Below are 26901 nucleotides of genomic sequence, written 5' to 3'. Positions count from 1 at the left end.
TTTATTTAGTCTTTAACCTGGTCAGAATCAGCAAGTATATCAAGTGTTAGCTAGAACTAATAATTCCACCTTACAAAGCAAGGGTGGTTTTTGTTGTGTTTTTTTTTTTTTTTTTTTTTTTTTTTTTTTTTTTTTTTTTTTTTTTTTTTTTTTGTTTTGTGGTGGTGGTAGTGTTTTTTTTTTTGTTTTGTTGATTTTTTTTTTTTTTTGTGGTGTTTGGGTTTGTTGGCTTGTGGGTTGTTTGGTTTATTTACTACCCAAAATACTTGGGGTTTTTTGTTTGGAGCTTTTGTGTGTGTGTGGTGTACCAAGAACAGAACACCAGTACAATATCAGTAGAGGTCCTTCGCTTTCAGGGCTAACCTGCACTGCTCCAGGCCCCAGATGTTCTCAAACTTGACCAGGTAAATATAACCTGCCTACAGCAGGAAGTTCCAAGCATGAACTGTAGTCTCCCATCTCATACAGTTAATATCTAAATCAGTCTCTTTTCTCACACATAATCTGATATTGCATCACTACACAACCCTTTCCTTAATGAAAACTGAATGCCATCACATCTCCCATCTTTTAGGATTCATTTCTTTCTAGTTGTGTCACTATTTACAAAACGCTTCATCTACCAGGATGTTGCAATTTTGGAATAGGAGCTGGTAACTTTTATTTTAGCAAGATTGACATGCTTAAATTTCACTTACCTCAGCAATGTTCTAGGTGTGAAGAATTTCCACAATTTGCCCACTGTCCTCCCCGTTTCAGTCTGTTGATTTTCTCCTGCTGCATTTCGTTCTGGACAGACTGTCACAATATGGAATAAAACACAACATGATTTATGTTGCTAATGCCATGCTTTAAGTGGTGGCATTGCTATGCATTGCATGCACACAAAAATTACATCTGTTTCACCTTCATTATCAGATTAGAGTAATTTCCTCTATAATGTAAACAGTTGGTCCCTCTTGCTTATTAAGTGTATCTTTGAAGCTGAGCTGTGTTTCAAAGCCACCTCAGTTCTGTTGTGACCAAGAGCTTCATAGGAAGCATAACACTGATGACTCTTTTTTCTTTCATTTCTGATTGTTGACTTTACCACAAACCTCATATCAGTTGGTTGAAAACTGAACTAGGTTAGGCTGAAAATTTTTCTAGAATCAAAAACATTAAAGGCATTATTTTCATCTTGGTAATCATGTGTCATTTTTGTGGGCCAGAAAACACATGATTTCAAATCCCTCTCTACTGGAAGATGATCAAATTCAGATTTTGCCCTCCAAATGCTCATGCAATCAGGTTGGCCCACGCTACAGCACATCTTTTATGATGGATCTGTCAAGATGCTGCCCTTACATATTTGCTGCCCTTACACATTTGCATATTTACTGAACATCAGTAAACACTTTTTCCTTGATATTTTTAAGGAAATTGAAAGACGCCTCCTGTGCTCTCTATGGTGACAAAAAAAAAAGGGGGGGCAGGTAGTGTTAATCTGAGAGAGAGAGAAGTTTTCCAAGAGATTTTCCCATTATCAGTCACACAAAATATTTGATCCAGGCAAGACAGCAAGGTGTGACACCATCTGCCCATCACTGTGGTTGTCAGTGGTAATGAAATTCAGCTGCTCATGAACATTTCTTCTGCTTTGCTACTAGAACACTAAAATGTAGTCAGAATGAAATATTGCTCATTTTGCACTGCTGCATGTATTTATGTTCTGTTCGGTGACCAGAACAAAACAATTATTGGCACAATGATGTTCATCCTGTTAAACCCAGGCTGTCATATGGACACAATATAGGAAGTACTGTCAGCCTTGGTCACCAACATGTACAAGTCACTTCACAAATTCTTTGATAACTTGTCCTGACTTCTCAATCAACTCTTCACACATGAGCACTGCTGTATTGAGCTGCTTTTAATTCACTGACTTCACATTCATATTCTCCACGATTTATCATTCCTAGAGCTCCTTACTGTCCAGCTCCTGGTCACTTCCATCCCTGTATCCCACGGTGCTTGCTTCCACAATAGGTGGCAGAAGCTGTCTCTGTCCCTCTGCAGCTGCCATCCTTGTCCTCATTTCACATCCTGCTGAATGTGTATTCCTTGTTCCTTGAATGCCACCCTTCTTGCTGCAGAGAGGGCAATATCCTCACATCTCCCTACTTGGCTGTATCCAAAGTAGGCATGAAGCACTTGGGAAAGAGCCCTGAACAGTTGGCAGAAGAGCAGCTCTCTCCTCCACCTACCCCTCCTGCAGACTCATCTCTGCCCCTAGTGCAGCACCACCTGTTTCTCTAATAGAGCAATCACCTTTTATGTTTATCATTGATCACTTCTTGGAGATCAATCCATTTGAATTAACCTCCTGTCAAAAAAGTTTTCAAAAAGGCACCACAGAGGTGGGATGGAGCCAAATTTTTCCAAATGTGAGCTAGGTTGGAAGGGAATCTGGAGAAATGCTCTTGAGCCTTATTTTTAGCAAAGACAGAACAAGAGACAGATTTACCCCAGAAAGAAACAACAGAACCTATTCCTTAATCTCTTGATGAGCTTGGATCACTGGAGGGTGCTTTCAAGAGAACCAAACAACTCAAGTCAAAGCACTGGGCAATGTCAATACCCCAGAATGGAGAGAAAAAAGTGCAACAAATCAAACTAAAAACATACCCTGCTGTTATTAAACTTGCATTCTAGGGCACGTTGTGGTTCCCTGGCAGAGAAAGGGAGCCTTAACACAGTCTGTCATCACAACAGGGACGTGACGAACAGTGACGTGGTGATAAATATTCTGAGCTCTCAGTTGCTTCCAGAAAAGGATACCAGGGCATGGAAAGAAGAAAATAGACTCGAGCACCCTCTGGGCCAGCAGCTGCCATTTTCAGAAAAGAGATGAATTACACTCAAACTGACCTGAAGCCATCTCACCACCTGTCATAGTCCCTCCAAGCATAGCATTGGATCACTGGGCTCAGTGGTCTGGGGAAAAAAGGAACAAAGTTGGTGTTTGTCTTTATGAATAAGCCCAAATTGAGAACTTTTCTGGTTATTTCCACCATTCAGAAGCTCATTTGACAAACTATAAGTGTAGAAATTTTTCCGTGGATGGCAGGGACAAGGAACTTTGCAGACCTGAGATGTTCTAGAAACACGTGGCTTTGTTATTACAAGGGTCGTGGGTAAAAAGGGCCTGCTTCCAGCCACCAGCCTCGGCTGAAGCAAAGCCCTAAAGAGAGAATGGGGGGAGAGGGATATAGAAGAGAGCTAAGGGGTAAAAACGGGGTAGGAGCAGGGAAAAACGCGGGGAGAAAACAGGAGCAAGCAAGGTGAGAGATAGGAGAGGGGATGGGCCAAGAGAAGAGAGGTAAGGGAAGAGGGGTGAGAGGGCCAGAGAAGAGGGTAGGAGAGCCAGGAGAAGAGAGAGGTAAGGGAAAAAGGTAGGAGAGCCAGGAGAAGAGGGCGATCCTCTTGTTACAATACATTATATCTCTTTTTGAGAGATATATAGATTGAATATTCTAATTTACATTGACCAAACGGCGTGAGATACTAAACCTACAAACTTTGCATGCAGCCTATAAGAACTACTACATTACCATGTCATTTTATATTCTAAACTCTATAGACTTCTTTCTTATGCACTTGTTCCCGGACGTCTTTGCCAAGGTGGAAAGGCAACATTGTTTTATTTTGTTTTCCTGTCTTCAGCTAATCACTGTCTTCCTGCCTGCCATGCTCACATCTCGAAACTGGCTTTCATTTCTATTTCACTCACAGGTTTTATATCTGTAGTATTTCTTACCATGCAGTCATATTCATAAGTCCTTCCTGTCCCTTCTTTCCCAACATCTCCCCCGTTTTGCTGAACAACTAAAATACTAGAAATTGTCTTACTCATTAATTTTTGCGCACACTGGAGTATACAAGGTACTGCTACTATAACTACAATCATTACTATTAAAATAATCAAATCTATTTTACAGAGTTCCTTTAGCCAAGGTGCAAAGCTCGGATTGTCAAAAAAATTGTTCAACCAGGATGGATCGTCTGTTGTCATTTGATCAGCCAGATCTCTTAAGTCTTGTAACTGTTTATGAATAGAAACGGAATGATCGGATAAATTCATACAGCATAATTCTTCAAAATCTTCACAGCCATGTCCATGTACCAGTAAAAGATAATCGAGAGTAGCTCTGTTTTGCAGGGAGGTGTGTTTAACTGCCTCTTCATCTGTTAACAGATCACTGATCATAGTGGAGGTGGCATTTACTTCTTTGCTGAGCCAGCATCCTAATTTGTTAAACTGTGCTAATGCAACTGAAGAACTGACCTGAGGCATGAAGATACTTGTAACAATTATTTTTCCTGAGTTCCAAGGGCGAAAATCACTATCACAACTGCTTTCACAGTGATGTCCCTAGGTGGATCTTATTCTCCTGGTTTTCTTTTTGATTACTTCTTTGACATGGGGAGCAATTATTGTAAGTTGTCCCATGGCACAAGGGCCTCCATCTATTTTTGAAGGTATACCTTGACAGGCTCTTTCTCCACAAATGAGCCAGATTCTCTTAGGAAATCGAATTGAAAGTTTGTTGAAATGATCAGCGTAAGGTTCATCATATGTGAGAAGCTTAGTCTGACGACACCAAGAAGTTCTATTGCTATAAGCGAGGTAATATGGGGTGATGTTTAAAAGAGGACCATTTTCTCCTATGAAATGGAATAGGTAGCAGGTGTCTATGGTTAGTGAGCCTAGAATTTCTAACTCTTGAAGGTCGATTTATCGACTTTAGAATTATCAATATAAGTTTGATGTTTCTGGCTGGGAGTTGGCGATACAGGATGATCGTCATATGGCAAATATTTTTCAAAAGTAACATTGTTAAAACTTTCTGGGAGAGGTACTCCAAGTAAACAGGTTGAAAAAGGTTTGTCAGGGCACGTGTTTGATAAGCAAATAGTGTCACAGCCTGCAGACCTGGCTAAAGCAACCCAGACATTTGTCTTTGGATGACTTGCAGGTAAAGCTTCACTATAAAAACTAAAACAAAATGGTAAAAATAACATGCATTCATGCAAATAATAAAAGTTCAGTATTTTCTTGAGCTGCTTCCGGCAGGCCATCTTCTCCTGATGAATCTGCTCAGTTCAGGTCTGGGTGCTTGCTTCCTGGCTTCCACTCGTGATGTCACTGACTGGTGTGGGGGCATCAACGGGCTTTGATGTGTGGTACAGTTTCACGTTCTTTACAGGAATCCACTTGAGTCCTCCTCCTGTGGAAACACCCACATACCCTTTCCCCCCATATTATAAGACTATATGGTCCTTCTATTTTTCCTGATTCTAAATTTTTGATTAAAACTGGGGGGTGTTCTTTCAATTTTGCCTTTTTATTGTTCAAAAAATGCCTGTAAATGGGGGGATTAAGCTCTTCTGCAGAGCTATTAAAAAAATTATGAACGGACAAGGCTTTATTTAACCTTCTTTGAGGTGTGGTCTGTACTTCTTCCCCTTTCTGATGATCTAAAATGCGTTTCAAAGTTTGATGTGTTCTTTCAATCATTCCTTGACTTGTGGGAGAGTAAGGAATACCAAACATATGGCGAACACCCCAATCATTTAAAAATACAGCCAGTTCTTGCGAGACATATGAAGGATCATTATCGGTTTTGATTTCTTGGGGGACCCCTAAATAGGAAAATGCTTGTGAAAAATGCTGACAAACATGTTTAGCTGTTTCTCCTACATGTACAGAGGCAAAAATCGCATTTGAAAATGTATCAACAGAGACATGGATATTTTTAAGTTTTCCAAAAGAGAAGTACTTGGTGATATCTGTTTGCTATTTTTGCAAGCTTTCCAACGCTCTTGGATTGGCAGCTCCCGAGGATGGAATAGGCTGAACAAGCTGACAATCGGGACAAGATCGCACGATATTTTGTGTTTGTTCAAGGGTGATGTGAAAATCTCGTTTGAGTGCTTGTGCATTTTGGTGAAAAAATGCATAACTAAATTTGGCTTGTTCAATAGTGTTAGGCAGTGTGGTTGCAGCACGTAAGAAAAGCTTGGCAACTGCCTTCTTAACCATGTTTTAAAACACATGTAACATTGCTGTACAGACACAGAGCTCAGCCAGCTGGGAGCTCCAAGATGTGTTGTTTTGCCTCATGCTCCAATCAGGTAACAAATAGAACATGGCACAGAACAAATATATACATTTTAATTTCAGTCTCTGCACTGTTTTATTGTTTGTTTAAGCCAGCCCAACTGAGACTCCTTGCACTATACGCCCCTGGTTGCATTCCATTGGAAACAAAGGCATATTTGAGGGAAGTACCTCTCACAAAGAGGTATTGATGAACCAGAAATCAGAATCTGGACAAATGACCATTTTTCTATAAACACAGCTCCTACTGTTTCAGCTGTTCTTCTCTGAGGGAATAAATATTTCATTATTCAAAGCAGTGACTGAAAAAGCAGAACAACTCCTCCCCCTTCAACCAATAATCTTTCCCTCTCCACTCTAGAAAAACCAAACTCCGTGGTATCTGTCATGCCTCTCTTGCAATATTTGTATTAATGTTTTCACTCTTAACTTGTCCACAAAGACATTACTGTGGAGTTAAAAAGAGAAAGCCTGAGCCAATTAAGACATGTGCAGTAATTTCTGCCATCCCTTCCCCACCACACACTAATTCCAATATGCTCTGAATCTTCACCATCTATATTTAACTCTTGGTTTTGCTGCTACCAATGTCTTCATTCTCACTAATCCTATTTATTTCTTTGCTTTACTCTACGCCTCAAGCTGCCTCCTCTGCATGGAGTTCCTTCCCAAGTATGTTCTCACACATTTCACAGATACAAAACCAAAGGGAGGAACCAATTCTTTCTTCCCTCCAGCCAGCAGATTTCAGCATCTGATCTGAGCCAGGAACACTTTTATTCTGGGAATCACTGTTTGTGATCCACACAAGCCCCACAGCACCAGAGTTACAAAACAAGACAAGATTCCTGTAGGTGCAGAGGGATACTTCCATGCTAACACCCCAAATCCACACTCTGGCAAGATGGAAGGAATGCCAGTGAGTCCTATATCTCAAGAGAGCTTAGGGGAGAACTCATGACAGCCTTCAGCTGTCCAGTGGGATTGTCTAAAGGAACAGCAAGGCTTTTTGGGAAGTGCTCAGTGATAGTGTGAAAGGTGAGGGACATAAAGGCCAAGAAGAGCTGCCCAGATGCTTGAAAAAATATAAATAAATGTGGTAAAACACTGAAGAAGTTGCCCAGATAGGCTGTGGAACCCTGATACTCAAATGTTCCAGACTGAAGTAGCCAGGCTCTAAGTACTCAAAACTCTTATGATCATTTCTGGGCAGTGGTGGGATTAGACCTCCAGACAGAGCTTCCAGCCTGGATTATTTAAGGATTCCTATGCTCAAGGATGCCTGCATCTGGAGTAACTGTAGCCAGTAATCATCTCCAAAATTCTGTTCCAAAACTTCTACAAGGGCAACATGAAGCAACAGACTTCTACAGCAGGAAGATGGATTAAGGCTCCCAAATATTCCAGTCTACATATGACAGTTCTAGAATGGGTTTTAGTACACGCCTCCATTCACAGCACACAGAATCAAAAATCTCAATAATCAGTTACTAAGTCTTGGTTAATAATCACATATAGAAAAATATCCAACCCTTCCAACCACAACGAAGAGAAAAAATTAAATTAACTGCAAACTGATCAAGCTTTACCACACCTTATCAATAAAAGAGCCAACCTTCCAAAATTGCTGGTAAAACTAGAGTGTAGGAGGAGAGCTTAATCATGAAATGGCAGATTTTTTTCTTCCCTAAATATACACTTTGATCAGCTGCAGTTCAGTCGTTGCAGCTAGAGTAATAAGATAATGGGACAAATGGAAGTGTAACACTTCACTGCTCCAAACATCTTCATGATTTTGCATATGTTTAACACACCCTTGATACGAAATAAGACCCACGCTCCTTTAGCAAAACAGTCAATGTATCCCTCAATGTTCCTAGAATGGCTTTAACAGGGATATACTCAGCAAGAGACAAGAGCTCCAAGTTAAATCACTGAGGGCTGAGTAAGGGACAAGGTCCTGCAGAGGAAGATCATTGATAGGAGGAGACAAACACAGGAAACACATCATTATGTGATGATATCAACCCGGGCTGCAGATGGATGGGAGAGCTCTGTACTGAGAAACAGCCACTGCTGTCCCCCAGCTCACGAGTCAGGGACAACACATCTGTCTGCAACTGCGTCATTCCCAGCCAACTTTGGTGTACCTGGGGCATCATAAGTGCAGATGGGATCACAAAGATATCCACAGATACAAGATACAAGCTAGTCAGCTCCATTTCCACACATTAATACATTTCATTGTATTAATGAAAAAACAATACAAGAAAATAAACAGAGGATTAATGCAAGGCAAATTTCCTCTCCAAGAGGAGAAAAGAAAATATTACTAGAAAATTCCTTTTCCTTATTTGAAAAGGAGAGAACAGATTTTCAATAATAGAAAATATTAGTTGCTTTTTCCTGCAATCATTTAAAACTGACTTCTCAGAGTTTGTATAAATCATGCTGCTGATATTCTGTACAGACTTGCCACCTGCTTAAAGATATTTCCCTGGTTCTATTTAATACTGTTATTTGAATGTAGCCTTTAACATTACATTATTCAAAATTACATCAAAATTGTTAAATGCACAAAGAGTTCAAAAGTTAGTACATAAGAAACTCATTAAGAACTTGGACAAATACACATATAATGACTCATTTGAGACCTTTGGCCTGAAAGAAACAAGTATGTCATCAGGGGCATGACACAGCACACCAATAGATTTCTAATATCTATACATATAATTAAAAATTTCTTTTTAGCTTGTTGGAGCTCTAATTTGGTAAGGCCATTCTTTCTTAGTTTTGTGAGGAATGGAAATGGGTTCCTGACATTCTTAGAAGTGCCTTCCCAACTCTTCTCTTGGTATTCAGTTCATCTCCTAAATAAAAGGGAAGAAGAAAGGCTGCGCTGAAAACTAAATTAACAAGAGCAGTTTGGTGAGAAAATGACTTTCAATTTGTTCTCTCTTCCAAAGCCGATCTCCTGCCCTAAATGATTCATTCTACACTTCAGGCCTCCAAGCTTTCTGGTTGCCTTAAGCACAAAGACAGCATGAAATAATTGAAACCAGCAACAAGGCAAAACTTGACATTGTAGGAAATGGTACTGGACACACTCCTTAAAAACAGATAAAACAGTAAGAAATTATAAAGCTGCAAAAGGGACAAAGTAAAAGGTGTAGCTATAAAAACAAGACACAACTTCAGCTGCACAAGGCTGTGGTGTCTTTGTTGGTGGAATGGCACAGTACGGATACATTTCTTAGACCCAAGCAGAAGTGACACCTCAGTAAAAAAGGCTCCTGCAGCATTCAGAAAACAGCATGACTGAATGCCTGCATTACACAGGCTACTTAAAAGCACAGAAAAGGGAAAGAAGTTTGTAAGGCAGACGGGAATGCATGAAGATAAAAGTCTGTTACTGCAAAGATTGAATAGAAAAACAGAAGAAGTTCCTGGGAACCTGCTTCTCCATCTGAAGCACAAAGAGGTCCTCTGATATTGGAAGCAATTACTTCATCACTACATTCTCAGAGCCTATCATAAGGCTTGCAAAATGAAACACACAGACAGGCAAGTGAGGAACTTGTTTGGAAGATCTGGCATGAAGATGTGGTAGTGGCTACCCAGACATTGGGAAACAACTTCTTGGCATGTGGTAGGTACATGAAGTGACTTTGGCACGCTTCCCCTTCACACCCAACAGCAGAGTTACAACAAGATGAACCAGCACTGCTGGTGAGGGTCCACAGCTGCACAGTAAGTTCAGCACTAGAAGTTCCTGGCTTCCCAACGCACTGCAGAGCTGAGATATGCTTATGGCAGCTGGAATGCCATATTCTCTCCCCTCTCTGGACTCACATCTGTGGCCATACTTGATTCCCATAGCAGACTGGACTCACCAGAGCTGGGTTGTTTTGATTCTTACCCTTTGCTAGATGTCACTGTGCCCCACCCCACCCAGCTTTGTATATAAGTAAGTGTATTTCTATCAGTCACTTGGCACTGGAGTTAAAACTCAGGATCTCTGCCTTATACCCCCTGCAAATACCCCCAAAAGAAGGCTGGAGAGCCTTGTTCTGGTTCTTAATCTCTCACTCATCATAAATATCTGTTCACCAATTCAGGATAGAAAGGGACCTCCTGGGCTGGGACTATGAACTCATATAGAAGCCAGTCCCACAGCAGCTTTTACAGACCCATCAAGTTAATGTTAAAATCAGAGTCGCTTTCTAACAAAGAAAACAACACAACAGGTTACAGTCATAACTAGTTTACCAGGTAGAGCCCAGCACTACCTGAGGAGACAAAGCACATCAGATGAAAGAAGGACATGATGTCTTTTCAGCAGCCTCTTAATGCTGTTTAACAAACATTTTCAGACCACTGCTTAATGGCATCTTTGACTAAAAAGACTTTGAAATGCCAGGCCCAGTAGGGCTTGACAACACAAGGCAGGGAAAAAAAAAAAAAGGAAAAAGAGAAAAGGAACCAACTGCATGAGGCACAAAGGAAATGCAGAACTTGATTTAAAGGGGTTCATAACTAACCTTTTGTCAAGCTTTTACCACCCTACAGCCCAGGCTATGAAGACTCTCCTTTACTAATCTATAAAACAGAAAACCAAACATGCACACACACCACACCCCTACCAGCTGTGTCAGCATGGAATTACCCAGTAGATCTCAGTTCATTTAACTGTGTCCTGGAAGCCCTTCTGAGGTGCTGCACACTCACTCTGCTCCTTAGAGCTACTGCTCAGATGGGCTTAGGAGAACAAACAAGATGCACAGAGCTTTGGCATTTGCTGTTTTCTTAATAGGTGTGGCAAGAGCTCTTTTATCAATCAGAAATAATGCAAGAACTAAATACAATACAATACTGCTGGAGCAATACTTCTGTTTGTTTTACTGTTTTTTTTTCCTTTAGGTCAAAGAGCAATACCTTTCGGCAGAGTATCCAGGCACTTTTAATTATTTTACTTATTACATATGAACTAACCTTTTCTGCTTACACAGGAAAGATACACAAAGTGCAGCTTATTATCACAGATAATTAAAGTTAGAACCATAAATGCAAAACTAAGAAATGCTTCCTGAAGCCACTCACAAGCATCTTGGTGGATTGGTTTGTGCTCTCTGCAGCCAGGTTTTGGACTCAGTGCTTGTTAAAATATGTCCACAATGACACTGAGGTCTGAAAAAGCTTTTTACAAAAGCTAGGTATAAAATTAGTACTAGCTCCAAGCTAGGGTGTTTCAGAAGTTTTTCTGCCTTGTAAAATAAAACTATTGTAGTAGCCTTTTGCAATTACTTCTTCCTGTCTAATGAACTAATTAGAACAAGCAACCCCCACCAGGAGACAGACTTAGAGTACCTTTTGATACTTCAGGCTGAAAAAAGACCACCACCAATACCTGCTTCATGTTGTTTTCCTCAAATTTAAAGAGATGAAGTCCCAGTGCTTCTCCTTGAAGAGGGATGAGGAGAGCTGTACACAGTGTTATTTGCTAAGGTAATAAAGCCTTGTAAAATAGCAAACTACGTGTGCAAACATTTTTCACTGCAACTAAGAGGACAGTGTGTTCACACGCAGGTTTTTTACAAACTTAATTAAAATCTTATGAAATTGAATTGAAAACAACTTATGTGAAAACATGGACAGAAACATTCATCTTTCTATTTCCATATTTCTTTTTAAAAGCACACTGAGGAATATGCTACCACACAATTCATGAAGTGCCTAAGCAAGAGGAGAGGAACAATATTCAAACGCAGGAATGAAACAGGGAATTGCACAGGTTTTGAACCTACTTCACTAAAACTACATTAAGTATAGGAAAAATCAAAGTGAAAAAAGTCACCAAAGAAATGACATGAACAATACAACTAAGAAGCACTCACACCATACCTAATGTTTGCTGCTACTTGTATTTTAACACTACCCTAGAACTTGAAAATGCTCTGGGATAAACACAGCCCAAGCTCCCAGAAGTAACTTATGTAAAAACCTACTATCTCCACTTATTACACAGGAAAACCACCTGAAGAGTCTTTCAGTTTTCTGACTACATTTTCACACACAGAGCTCTGCTTAAAGCAATAAATAGAAAAAAAAAAGAATTTAATGAATGTCTCTGCTCTCTAGAGTTTTCAACACAAGAAATACTCTAAGGGTTAATAAAGTTGCTCTAGGCCGCTACCGAGTGTCTAACAGCAGGAAAAGACCCTTGAGAGACAACATAACCCCTTCTGAGAACCACTTCCCTTATTACTAACTCACAATGCTCAGTTATTGTATTTGCACCGCAACGGGGTCAAAGTTGACCTTCAGAGCCAAATCACAGCACCCTTCCCCACAAAGGTGCTCACTCCATGACTAACCTCGCTCAACCAGCCTGCCTTTTTAACTTCTGGGGTAATAAAGGAAATCAAGATCTGCTGCCTTTCATTAAAAGCTTCCTCTCCTCTCTTTAACCTGCTTTGGTTACTGTCACCTGTTCCTAAATCACAGCTTCTAGTGAACAGCAGGTGTGTAGCTGTCATCCCTACCCCCTTCATGGTTTTGCAGATCTTGACCAAATCCTCTCTCAGCTATTCCCTTTCCACACAGAAGAGTTACACCTTCTTCAGTCTTTCCTCATAAGAGAGCTCAAAGGCTTTAAGTGCTCCTCCCTGTGCCTTCTCTGACCACAGAATGTCCCTCACAAAGAGGCACAGCACAGTGGGATTTATCTACATCAAACTGTCCTGACCCCACGGGCAACAAACCTCCTCATAAACTTACAGTACTGGCAGACCAGGAATAAACAAAACATGAGGTCTCACCTAAATTTGCCCATAAAGGATTCCTTCTTCCCTTGTTAAAATTTTTGCCCCAGGAAATAGAACGTTGTGTTTTGTAATTACACAGGCTGCACTGAAAGAACAACTGCAGGCACATCACAGATTTGTCACCTGGGAGAAGAACTGTCTGCTGCTACCCAAAGATACATCAGTTGACTAGAAATGACCATTTCACACCTACAGGAGCCACAGAGCCCGGGGTGATCACTTTAGTTCTCTGCTGGGAACCATTTCCAGCTGTAACACGCAGTTATGGGGCTCACCCATTCAGGTAGAATTAACTTGTGTGTTAGTGTCACTTGGGTGAGGCAATGAGGCCAACAGTTGTCTACAGCAAAGGCAGACTCATTTGTACATTTGTCTTGCTTTTATGAGGATCTGTGAGCAGGTTCCAAGGAGGTGGAAAGCAGATCTAGACATGCTGGTTGTCTGGTGACACTGCAGTTAAATTGAGTACTACACATTTCAGATGATTAATTCCTTCTGGCATATTGGAAAGGCTAAAGACCTACAAATGACTGCATATCATTTAGGAAGCAAAAGCAGCTAACACTGTCTTGAAATTTGAGTTACAAGGAAGGTGATACTTGTACTTTGCTCTGTAAAAACTCCTGAGGTATGTGCGTGTATAGCCAAAACAATCAAGGCTGAGGAAAAAACACTTAAAGAACTCAATGTGAATCATCATGATCCATAAATCTTCTACTGGAGAAATTCCTTCCTCTTTGGCCAGGCCTGTTCAAATCAGTAGAAAAACACAAGGGACATAATCTTCAATAGAACTTAGACATATTGTCCAGTCCAATTAACTGGATTTGCAGAATCACAAATCTGGAATTAAAAGTGTGGTATTTCTTGATTCTTATGAGCATGATAAAAACTCCACCAGGATGAAAATGCAACAGGGAACCATTGTCTTCCTCCAATACAATCAAGTTCTAACTTCACTCTGTTGGATGAAGGCACTCTACAACCTCAGAGAAATATGTCACGTCAAGAGGCATTTCTTGTTCCTCAGCCAGTAAAATAAACTTTGATGGCATCCCTGTCCAAATAAAAAACAAATTAATTAAATTTCTCCCTTGAAAAATAATATGAAGGTGTCCCTTTGGACAACAACAGAAGGTTGTTCAAAAATGCTTTGAAGTGCTTATTAGCTCTGTAAAACTTTAATAAAAATTAAGAATGCTTCATATTTATAGCATTTAATTAATTTCTATTACTTTATTTGAATCTGATTTCCATATCAGGATTTCAGATTCCAAGACTCCAAAACTTTTGCAGCACAGAGTTTCTTTGTTAAGGTCTGGAATATGCTGGAGAACAACAAAAAAAATTATTTCAGTATTTTGCTGTATACCTTGTACATCTTAGAGTTGTAATCATAGCTTAGCTAATAACGAATGCCTCATATTTACTTCTAAAGAAATACAAAATTGTTAAATACGAAATTATACACATATCTGGAGTTTGAAATAAAATCAATTTGGCGATAGCATGGAGTATACCTAGAGTTGATGGAAACTCAAGGAAAGATGCCATTACAACAAATGTAGGATGTTATGAGAAAATCATTAACTCTTGAACACATTAATTTTCAATAAAACATTGTGTCTGACCTATTTTCATCTGTCCAAGATAGGAAACTGGGAAGGCAGAACAATGACAAAACCAAGCAAGACTGACATACTGACAGCAAAGGCAGAGTGAGTGGGGAACAATACAAAAACTTTTAGAAGTTGCATTCATTCCTGAGCTAGTATTGAACAGCACAAAATAACTAAATTCAAAGTTAAATTAAATTCAATACCACCACTGTGAGACTTTTTCAGTACAACGTTCCATGAGGACACCTTTGATTTTTTACCAAGGTCTGTTGGTAAATAGTTGTAAGCAACTAAACCTTTCAACACATCAGTGTGAATGTAGTTGATTTTGGGACATTTAACTTCAGAAGTTCATTTTTAGAGCTCAATATTTACCTTAAGCCAAGGGCTACCTTTAGCTTGTAGGATTTCAGTACCATCCATGAAAGCTTAACGTTAACTGGGCATCAAAAGGGGTGTGAGTCTGAGAAACTTTAATTATTTGTTCTGTATGCGAGAAACAGAAGAGCTCTTAAAAAGCTCTGTAATGAATGTAAAAAAAAAAAAAAAAAAGTCCCAATTAAAATGGCTTAATCTGAATGAAAGTAAAGTTTCATTTTCTTTTGCAAGTCATCTTGACTAGAATGAAGAACAATTTAAAGCTTATGTTCATTTTTCTTATCATGCCACTTCATTAACCTATCATTCCAATTTCATTAACTTTTTTGTTTTGTCCGATGAAACTTAAACCTTCACTTTTATTAAAGGAGTAACTTGATCCGTCAAATCAGGAAAACAATCTGACACTCCTTGTCCTTTAAAGCTCATTGCAATAACTCCAGTGAACGCGTAAGTTACAAGAAATAGGGAAACTTTCAATTTTAGCGTGTGGGAGGTGAGGGGGAAATCTTGTTGCTTCAAAGAATTTTACTGTCTGTCAGCTATAAGAATGTAGTTTTATTTCTAGATCATTATTAGAAAATAAGCAAATAACATGCGGAGGAAAAACCCCCAAAAATACACATCCAACCAAACCGCACATACACAAAATCAACTGAGTAACTAGAGTTTGTATTTAAGATGGGTGAGAGAGGATGGAATAACTACACTGTTTAGTTGGCGCTTAAGTAGCCCCAGGCAGCTGGGTTTGGCTGCGCAGACCCCGGTCCAGGAGAAGCTCTGGCACAGGACTGGCACCGAACAGCCCATGGCACGGGGTTGGAATCGAACAGCCCATGGCCCCGTGCTGGCACCGAAAACCCCTGGGCACAGGAGCTGATTGGCGGCGGCCGCCCCGGTCCCTCCCTTGGGGCGGGCACGGGGGCCCTGCCCTGTGCCGGGAGCTGCCCGCCGTCCCGGCAGCGGGGCAGTGCATGGGGCGGGAGGGCAGCCGAGCCTTTCCGCGGACGCGGGGGCGAGCGGCGGCGCTGGTGCTTGCGGCGGGGCGGAGCGGGGGCAGCCCGGAGTGATGCGAAGTTGAGGGAGGACGGAGCGAGGGAGCCTCCTCTGCTCGCAGGGCAGCTCAGCCTCGCGGCAGGTGCAGCAGAGCCCGGGTGGAGGCACCGGCGGGCCCGGCGCTCTCGGCGCCGCAGCAGCGCCGCAGCCCGGGCCGGGCGGACCCGGCTGAAGGACGAGAGCCCCGAGCGGAGCCGCGGCCGTCGGCTCCTTACCAGAGGCAGCGACGCGGAGGAGCGGCCCTGAAGGGAGAGCGGTGAGGGGCCTCGGCGGGGCCGGGCGGTCCCGGCTGCGGCGCGGAGCGGAGGGTCGGGGTGGGGAGGTGGAGAGGAGCTGTCGTTCCACCTCGCTGCTTGTCCTAGTCTGCCTTCTCCCTCTTCCCTCCCGTAGCGCAAGGGGAAGCCCGCGGCGGAGGGTCTGGTGTAGCGGGAGGAGGGAGAGCCATTCCAGGCGGGGGTGAGAACTGGGGGCTGAGGGGAAGAGCCATGGAAGCGGGGGTGAGAACTGGGGGCTGAGGGGAAGAACCGTGTCGCGGCAGGGGAGCCGAGAGAAGGAGCCGCGTCGATGCGGTGTCTCCGGGCGAGGGGACGGCGTGACCTGAGGAGGGAGCCCAGGGGTGCGGGGGAGCGCCGCGTCCTGAGGGGCGCCACAAGGACACGGCCCTTCCCGCCTTTTTCCTGAGGGGCACTCGGGCGGGGGGAGCCGAGGCGCCCACGGTACCTGTGCGGCGGGCGGGCGCTCATCGGGCGGGCTCTGGCGCGGCAGCCGTGCGGCGCCGCAGCAGCGGCGAGCGCGGGGGAAGCTCGGCAGGTGCCGGCGCTGCTCCTCGAGGAAGTTTGGGCGCCGTGAGGGAAGAGGGAGCGGCGGGAAGGCTGAGGGGGCGCGGGGTCCCTCAGGGGGAGGCGCGCGGGGCGCTGAGGGGGGGAGGACGCGGGAATAATCGCCGCTTTTCGGACACCGAATTCCGCCCGTTAACTACTCGGTGTCGCCGACAGCCGCCCCGCGGTGGTGTCAGCGGGGGCAGCTGCGGTGTGTGGGCGCAGAGCCCCTCCTTGTCGGGTCGCCACCCGGCTCGGGGACGGCGGCGTGAGGGACATTCGTAGACCTGGGATGGCTCCCGGAGCGCCCGGGGTGCGGTGCCCTCCCTGGATATTCCCCGAGTTTCCATCCCATCCGCCTCGGAGGGAACAGCGTTGCGTAATTGCTGCTGCGCCTCCCGGTTGGGCTCGGAAAGGAGGAAAACGGTGAAGCGTGAACTTTCCGGGCGGCACATCGCTGAGAGTGCGGTGTTTTAGCGGGGATCAAGTGGCATCTTGTCTCTCATTGTCCACCTCCTCGTTTGAGCGCGGGCCGTGGAACAGCAGGGAATCATTGGGAATTGCGCAGCCCGTTTTGCATGCTCATCAGAGTTCCCTGGGGATGGATATCAGGGAGCAACTCTCGTAGTAGGCATCCTTGAAGGTCTCCTCCCCCAAAGCAAACACCTTGAAATTAATTAATTTTTTTTTTCATGTTACGACCAAGTGACTTAGGTTTGGGAATAATTCACATTATATTACTTATTTCCAGACTTCACATTTTCTCGTTAACGTTTCCAGTCTGAAGCTTCCTGCCTGCTTTTCCAAGCAGTTATCACACAAGGTCACTTAGATTTTTAGCTGAGCTAGTTTTAAAGCACCGACACTCCATAGCATGCAATTAACCTTTGTTTCACGTTTCCTTGTTTTTGTTCCTTTGTTTCAGTCATTGATCCAGGCCCAACACTGGATACTGCAGTGGCTTTTCTTTTTCCAAAGACCAGCCAGTTTGTGCTGGAGTCTTGTGCTCTGAGAACTTCCATGCTGTTGTGAAAATATTTCAGTTGAATTACAGGGAAATAAGTATTCAACAGAAAATGTTTGTGATTTATTTTTCTTTATTTATTTTTTTTTTTTTGCGTGTTTCATATTAACAGAAGCTCTTCATAGAAAACGAGAAAAGAAAATATTTGTTTTGTGATGTTTCTGTTAAACATTGAGGCTCAGAGGTGAGAATCACGTCATTGTTTTGTAAACAGTAGATTTTATTTTCTTGGGGTGCTTCTAAGCAGTTGGGTTGTTCTAAAGTAAGACTTGGGTGGAGAGACCCATGGGGTTAACCAGGGCTGGAGGAGAGGACATCTGGAATGATCCTGCATCCTTCTTCTGTGCAGGTTGATGTCACCTGAGCTCTGAGTCCCCTCCACGCTGGTGTGAGGGGATTGGAGGGAGGGGAGTGACTTGCTGAGTAAGTGCCAAGTGGGCAGTGGGCTGGTTTTGGAGGATTGGATTGTTGGCAGTTTCACCTCTGTGCACGGCCACCAGCTGTTGTGCCTTGCTCCACAGCTTTGTGTGGCCTTCCCTGTAGCTGTTGAGACCTGCAGGGAGGATGTGATTTGCTTGAATACTCTTCCTACTCCTTGAAAAGTGTTCTGCAGTAATTAAAAGTTTGTCCTGATTTGGTTATTTTCTAATTAATCTATTTTCTGATGCTCTTGAGCATGAGGTGCATTTGTTCTGACTTAAACTGCTGAGTGTTTATTGCCTACGCCAATTTTTCCTGCTGTTTTCCACTTTGGGCTCTTTAAAGCCCTTTTTGTCCAAATGGCTGTTTTAGCCAGGTTGCTCACTTCAGAACAGTACAGGAATTTACCTGGGTTTATTCCTTATTGTTTAAGTCCCTTGTCTTTTACTTACAAGAGAAATCCCACTGCAGTATTAAAGCCTATTGGGTTGTTTGTGGGGAGATCAAATTTGTGAGATTATTAGCAGATGAAATAACTCTTTTTTTTCTCCAGCTCTAGACTTTCAACAAACATTTTTTTATTTCTGTTTGATTATTACAAAGTCATAATTGTGAAGAGAACAGAACTGTGTTTGAGAAATGCTGATACATGAGAAACATTTGACATCCTTCACCGCCTTTGTTGGTATTTCTAGTCCTTAGAAAAATTTCAGCGTGGATTGACCTCTTATTGTTGTTTTAGAAAGCATCTTTGGGCTGAAAACTGATGTTCTGATACAGCTGCAAGTGTTTGGGAATAGGTGTTGTAGAGGACTCTTCTCCCTGTTTTCCAGGAAGTAAAATACATTGGAAGCATTTAATAGAATTCCCTGTCCTTCCCTCAGGACAGCTTTGTTGGGAGGCAATTTCCAAGACTTGTGACATAAGGTTTCTAGAACTCTTTGATGAATTACTTTTGATCTTTTGTGACACTTGGATGTGTGTATGTTAAAATGCTCAGGGTGTGAGGTCCTGATAATCCTTGTAAGGCATAAGCATTTAAATGGTTTGTAGCCCAAACTGTTGCTATAAACTGGTTTGTTATGACCATTTCTCTTAATCAGCACAGTTGTCATGCCCATAATTTTATTTGTATAGGGAAACAAGCATAGCTTTCTTCTTTGCTCTGTGCTGTTCTTTCCTTCCATGAATGGATGGTTCAGCTTCACAAAAAAATAAGCAACTTAAGACTATTTTCCCTTCTTACTCAGTAACTAAAGGGAGAGTTAATGGGAAGTCTTAAGTCAGCTTCTGATTCTGAGCTGGAAGTGAGCCTTGATGCCCTGCAGAAGCAGCACACTTAAAAAAATTCAAATATTAAGGCTGTGTCTCAATGTATTTAGAGGGAGGTAACAGAGTGAATGTAGAAGTTGGAGGGCCTTCCAAGTTTCTTAATTCAAGACTATATTCCATTAGAGAAATTATTTTTGTCACCAGTCTGGAAAAAGTTATTTATTTGTTATACCTGAAGATGGAGTGCACAAGTGTAACCAAAACTTCAAACACTAAATTTAGACACCCAGGATTTTAGACTAAAGTGCAGTTGTGTATTTTGTATTTGATTTGTTTTGGGTTTTTTTTCTGCAGCTCCCATCCAATCAAAAGTTATTTGACTTAAGTCTAGTGAATGAAGTGCTTCAATGCCAAGAGCACCAGTTCATGAAATAGACATTTTAAGAAGTATTGAGGAAACAAACTTTCAACAATATTTAATGCTGGCTTAAAAAAACAAACAAACAAACAAAAAAACCCCCAACAAACAAAACCACAAAAAACCTGGCAGAATACAAACAAAAGGAGAAACAAGAAGGCCTCAAGAAAACACATGGCCAGTACATGTGTGTTCTTACTTGCTCTTAGCTTTGCTTTCAGGAAATCATTGTCTTCCCAATTTAATGTTTCAGCTGAGAAGTGCTCAAATTGGAGACCAAGTGAGGTCTGGTTAACACTGCAAAGTGAGATTTTCTGGCTGATGCTGCCAAAGAGATGAAGGGAGCATCTCTCTCTGAGTGAAATCTGGGTGAGGAGCAGGAGCCCAGGATGCTGCTTTCAACACAAGATGCACAGCTTGCTTTTTGGTGAGCTGAGGTGGGAAGTGTGGCAGCAGAGGCCACTGCCGTGACCAGCCCCAGCAGCTGTGGTAGTATCTGCTTCAGATTTCTAAATGCCAGGGATTTTTAAAATGAAATAGTTGTTAGAGAGTGTAGGTACTGGTTGCAAAGAGCTAAATGGGTTTTTTGGTGGTTTTTTTTTTTTTTTTTTTTTTTTTTTTTTTTGATAGGTTTGCTTGGGAATCCACTTCTGCCAGTTTATCCTAGTGCAAGCATCAGCTCAAAAGTACCTCTTCCTAATAGTGTGGTGTGCTGAGAGGGACCTTGTAGCAGTATCCTTCTCAGGAGTGCTCTTGCCTGGAAGGTTGCTGCCACTGGAGAGCTGGGTTTGGCACAGTCCAAAGTCACCGTGGTTCAGTTAAAACCTGTGCATCAGCGCACTGTAAATGCCAGCAAAGCTTTGGTGGAGAATTATACCCCTGCTGAAGCCTTGCTGGTCCTTAGAAGAACATAATTTCTGGAAACTGAGCTCTGAGGGGTGTGTGGTGATGTGTACAGCGCTTGGTCCCTGGGTGCAAAACTTTATCCTGAGTAATGGAGCTTAAAATGTTTATGTGAAGTTTTGTCTGCATGCGTTTTGCTTCCCAGCAGTGCAAAGTGGAAAATTCCACACGTGTGTCACTAACATGTCTGGATAGGCCAGTCTAGTGCTTGGGGCATCCATGACTCGTGGGACTCAAAGTACATGGGAGCTGGTGGTGTCAATCTTGTGAGGACTTGCGTGGAGACTTGCCCAAGGACAGCTGATGATTATCTGATGAATTTTTTTTTAATCAGTTTTTTTTAACCAGATCTGAGTGTGTGAAATATGGGTGTAAAGCTGTCATATTTGTTTAACCACTCCTAATGATAAATCATTAATTACTGTGTGTTGTGACACTTCAGTAATTATTTTGCTTGTTTATCAATGAGCTTTATTTTCATAGAAGTACACTTGAAGTATTCCAAATCATTTTATCTCAGGCTGTGCTTTTTATTAGACAGTGAGTCTTGCCTTAAACTTCTTACTAATGAAGTAATTACAGATACAGGCTATAAAGTTATTTCTGTTTTAAACCACCATCAGGTATTGATTACTATGTAGTGTTCATGTTGAGAAAGTTTTAGTTGCTTTCCAGAAGTGGAGGAATACCTGGGAAGTGCCATTTTGGTGGGTAGGAACAGACATGTGCATAGGTAGAAGCACTTGGAGTGTGCCTGGATGGGTGACTGTTCATTTTTTTTGGTTTTACACCCAGATCATTCTGGGAATTGTGGTCTTGACCCTTGTAACGTTTGGATTTATTTTCTCTTTTCCCTAATGTTCATGAATTAAGAGGTTGTACTGAAGTCTCAGGCTGTCTTTGAAAATCTACAAACCCTGTCTTTAGACTGTTCCTTTATTGAATTATACTCTAGTCTTACTCAACTACCAGTGCTAGAAATTTTCAGGAAGCTTATGTGTATTTAAAATTTTTTATACAGAAAAAAAAAAAAAAAAAAAAGCGCCTCAATCCTTACTGCCCTTACTGGAGTGTATTTTGGACCTTTTAGAAGATTCCCAAATTGAATTCTGCCCTATGTAGCTCTGGTAGGTGATGTGGTCTTGCTCTTAAAATCAGAATCTCAGGATTAAACTATACAGGAAAGCTGTTACACTGCTTTTACCCTTACTCTAGGCCCAGATTCTACTGGGAGATAGTTCAAAGCAGGCACTCAAAATATAAATCTGAAAGCAACAGACAACAGCTGAATTTGAAGAAAACTGACCTGTGAATTTCAAAACAGAACCTATTAGTTAACAGACTGAATAAGCTAAATGTTTTTGGCATGTGTGGTGTTGCTGCAATTATTTTAATTGAGCTGAATAAGAGCAAAACATGATGAAACGAAGTTGTTTTACTTTATTCCAAGTTGAATTTCCCACTGCCAAAACAAACCTGGGATAGTTTCCTTTGTGGTTGTGTTTGTGTGGCTTGTTAAAATGTGCTTATTTGCTATAGGATGAAGTCAGAAATGGAACAAAGAAATTCATTGAGTGCTTCTGGGTGTCATGTGATGGTGTGACCAGGGAGAGCTTGTACCAAGCTGAAGCCAGCTGGAGTGAAAAGCAAAGCAGCCCCCCAATAATTATTGAAGTTAAGTGAAAATCTCAGTAAAATGGGTTCAAGTTTAAAACTAATGTTGTTTCAGGTCCTGAGGCTTGTTCATGAGGCAAAATTCATGCTTGGGTGATGGTAGTATATAACTACAGGCACCAGCAAATTAGGCTCACAACAGAGTGCACTGCAATTTTTTCCAGCCCCTTCTTCAGGGGGTCATTATATCAAAGGAGCTCCAGTCACTAATTAAAGTGTTGAAAATCAGAGTCGGGTTTTGTCCTTTTTTTCCATGTTTTTAGCACTTTATTCAGCCACTCTTTCAGCCTATCTTTTGATGCCAGCGTGAGAGCAAAGACTTCACGGGCAGCTTTGACCCTTCAGTAGGGGCATCTTTATCTCTGTCAGCTGCCATGGCACTTATGCCTTGTCCTCTCTGCAGGTAGAAAGCTTCCTTTTATGTTCAGCACTGAGTCCTGTGGCAAGTTATTCTGCCTCTGGTATCTTCAGGGCACTGTGATCACACAGCAGGAGCAGTGCCGGTAAAAAGCATCTTCACCAGCACTGGTGTCCCCTGGAAATGTGGAATAAATAACCTGTTTGCTCCTGTCTGTCAATACCCCCAGCCCTGATGTCACAGAAACGTTTCAGGTCTGGGTGCTTGGATGAAAGGTCTCCAGGAGTGGAGGGGACTTGAATGTTGTTGCCAAAAAACGGCGTGTCGTGCGAGCTCCCGGTGATGGCGAAGGAATAGGCGTAACCTGCCAGGAGAGGTTCTCGCGTCACGTTGGACGGGGCAGATGAATCCCTCCAGCAGGAATATGCGTATCCCACTCACAAACAGATGGCTCTTGGCTGCGTGCAGTCAGCAGTTAGTTGTCTGTTCAAGGTGCCGGGGGTGGGATAACCACGGGCAGCCAGGACGTGATGGAGAGCGTCAATGCGGAGAAATCCAAGCCGCCGGCTCGCGGAGTCAGGCTGCTCTTGGTGGAAGGTTTTGGGGCAACGTGTGGGTGCTTGGCTTTGCTAATCTTCACAATATAAACTGTTACAAATTACAGGGATCTTGAAATGCCCAGTTTGAGTTGACCAGTGCAAAACAGAGCAAAGAACAGCCAGTCCTTTTTGTCCTATTTGCTTTTATTTGGGTTATTAAAATGCCTCAAGAATGTCTCTTGAGATGTTTTGACTACCCTACCTGGTAGGTCTGCAGAGGTTAATGTTTCACAGGTTTCAAAATCTTGATGAAACTCAATTCCGTGCAGTTAGTTGGGCTGAACTTGGAAAATGGATACTCGTAAAATATTGACCTTCAATAAAGTTTATAATTTTTACTGTGTATTGTTTGCTCAGTTTTAGTGCGTAGAGTATTAAGGAATCTAGGTCACGTGGAGTGGAAGATGCCCTTGCCCTGCTGGAACTTAGTTCATGTTATGAAAATATTTAATTAGACTTGAATCCTTTACTCTCAGGGAAATCAGATTTTGGATGATACTACTGCAGCATTATGACCTCAAAGCATGCAGGCCTTGCTTGAGTTTGTAAGGGACTTGATTAAAAGACCAAATTGATATTAATAGATGTGGATATCCTGAGTAGATTTAGAATATAACCACTTCATAATTATAATATTTGCAAATATTTAATCTTTTTAGATATGATGGGTCTTTTCAGAAGTTTGGGACAGTTTTCCATAGCCATGAAGAATCACAGAGCACTGCTTTCCAAAAGCCAGTGGTGAAGTGCTACCAGGAGTGTTATACTTCGGGTATTTTGCTATAAAGTCATCTTAATAGGACAGAATGCCTTGGATAATAGTTATATTCACATGTAACTTCCGAAAGATTCCTCTATTAACATTTGTATTGAAAATATTTTGTGTATAAACTGTAGAACCTGTATTTTGAAGAAGTGCCTCTTCTGCCATGCTACCTGTTAAGTGAGGATTTCTGAAATCCTTTTTCTACCATGGTTGAGTACAAAAGCTTAGATAAAACCCTTGAATGTTTGATAAACCTGTTGCACATGCAATAAGTGGTTACTAAAAGGGATTTCATAAATTCCATATCCTTTTGACTCCCTCTTAATAGCTGCTTTGCTGTTTGCATAGCTGGCACAGTAAGTCTGACAGAGGATTGCAGTGACATTGTAATGCCCATAAATCTTCCTCTTTTGTCTGTGGATGTTCTTTTATTCACTGAAATGCTTCAGTCATTGAATAGGTGATGTTGCTTGGGAGACTGTACAAAGTAAATGCAAAAGCTTGCTCTTGATACACGTGTCTTACTGATTTCTTAATTTATTCATTTAGTTGAAAAAGGAGCCTGTGGTTGAAAGCCAGATCACACCACTCATCTAAAACATTGCAACACACAGTAGCAATCACAGCACACACTGTGCCTCAGCAATTAGTAACAGGATGTGTGATAGGGAAAATTTAAGGACATAAATCCAAAGGTTGTACAATACCTGGTACCAGAGTCTCTTCCCAGATTATTTCCTGGTTTGTTGCTCTGAGTCTGGGCACGTTTCTGCATTTCTGATGGGTTTTTGCTGCTTTTCAGCACGTGGGTCACTTAGTACCAAGTGCTTCTGAATCTTAAACTGCAGTTTGCTGCCTGCAGTCAGTTTGTGGGCCTGCTTTACTGTTACACTCCCAAAGGATTAGGGAGTTGTATTTTGGATTTCCTGTGGAATACAGGAAACAGCAAACAGCGAACATTATTATGGCTTAAGAACATGTTTTACAATTCCCAGCTTAAAGGAATGGTTAGGAGGCAAGTTGTAGCTTGAAGGTCATGGTCTTCCTTACTGTCATCTGTTTTGCCACTAACTAAAACCTTTCTGTCTCCATGATAGAATTATTTTCTGAGATTCACTGTCAGACATAATTTGGTCAGTGCATTTCCTCACACAGGTAGCATTTCTGGGTGCTTGGCACAAAAGGGCTGATGTTGACTGCTATTAAACCTTAAAATGTTTGGGGGGAATGTGAAAAAATGGAGATCTTGAAGGATGTGTAGAAGGGAAGAGTTTTTTCTTTTCTCTGGTCGTTCCTCCAGTTTGGAATCAGTGCAGTTCATGTATATTTGTGTATGTGTATCTATATTTTGTCTTTGATATCAACTGTATGTATTTGGCTGACACAGCTAAGATTTGAGCTGAGTACATGTATTTTTAGCATAGAATCGTCCTGTACTCAATATTAGTGAAACCTTGTCTTTGTCTTGAAATATTTTCTTTGTCTTTCAGCATTATACTTAACTGCAAGTGCCTTCTGTTAGTCACTCTGGGCTATCTTGGGCTTGATAAAAGGCTTTGCTTACAGGGCCTTTGGTCATGCAGCCTGGGTTGTAGGGCTTGGCTCCGTATTTGTATAACTGAGGTGTTAAACAAGCCTCTGGAGGATGGGTACCATGTTCTACCTGTAAAACTGTTTTAATAGCAGCTAAAGCAAACGGAACTGCACATGAGGTAAGTTCTGTCGATGGGGTTTGGAGTGGGCAGGGCAGGGCTGGAGCAGCAGCGAATTAAGTAACGTCAGGTAACAATCTGAGATCAGTGGTCATTTCTTTCCCTGTTTTAATGCTTCCTTTCTGTTAAGAGCAGTAGTAAACCCTAGTCAGCAGCTGCTTATGTTGGTTTTTTTTGTCCTTTTCCCAGAGGCAGTTTGTAGTGCTCTCCATGACCAGTTTTTCTTCAGCTTCCCTCAGCATTTCTGTTGCTACGCTTTCAACCATGTGTCTCTTCCTACAACCACAGTACCTCTGATCTTAAGAGGAATAACCACCCTGCTTGTGTTGGTCAGTTGGGCGCAGTAGAGTGGGATTGGCTCCTGAATGACACTGCCCTGCTCATGGGTCCCAGTTTTTGACCTCAGGTGGGATAACTGAGGTCGAATATGCCTTAGTGGGAGAAAAGCATCTGGCTCTGGAGCCTGACATGGGTGGATGCTGTATGTAACTGAAAATTGGTCGAGGTCCTTCTACCTGTGTGGAAACTGCATCAGATCTGCAGCTTTTAATGTAAGTTTAGTTGCTGATTAAATACATATTTCTTCTGAAGAGAAAAATATTAAAAATTGTGTTTGTGCCTTTTTGTTCCAGTTGGTTCAGACACTGATGTGAAGTTTTGAAGAGTTTACTGCTCCTAAAGCAGAATTTGTGTTCTTCCTCCTAAAATACTGAGTTTTGTGTAATGAGGTGTAGTAAAGAGGGGGGGGGTTCAATACTGAGAGCAAGATGAAGGAATATATCTGCATGTTAACACTACAACTGGCAATTTGTAGTACACACGGTTTGCTAAAATACATGAAAATCTCACATATTCCCTTTATTAAAAAAAAAATATTCATGGGATGCACACATTAGC

General features: G+C 42.0%; 1 protein-coding gene across 2 annotated transcripts in view; it reads left to right on the top strand.

Moving 5' to 3' along the window:
* The first annotated feature begins 16183 nt into the window (after nucleotides 1-16183).
* Nucleotides 16184-26901, top strand: part of UGT8 (UDP glycosyltransferase 8) — a 33691-nt gene continuing 22973 nt past the window's right edge. The window contains exon 1 of one of the 2 annotated variants that reach the window (XM_083861772.1): nucleotides 16184-16296. The gene's annotated coding sequence lies outside the window, so the exon portion shown is untranslated. Of the gene's footprint in view, nucleotides 16297-16354; nucleotides 16497-26901 lie in introns of those variants that run through there. The other variant, XM_083861773.1, reaches the window with a different exon arrangement.

The sequence above is a fragment of the Zosterops lateralis genome (assembly GCF_965231275.1).
Source record: "Zosterops lateralis genome assembly, chromosome: 5".
Taxonomy (NCBI): Eukaryota; Metazoa; Chordata; class Aves; order Passeriformes; family Zosteropidae; genus Zosterops; species Zosterops lateralis.
This window is presented reverse-complemented; position numbering and strand designations above follow the sequence as displayed.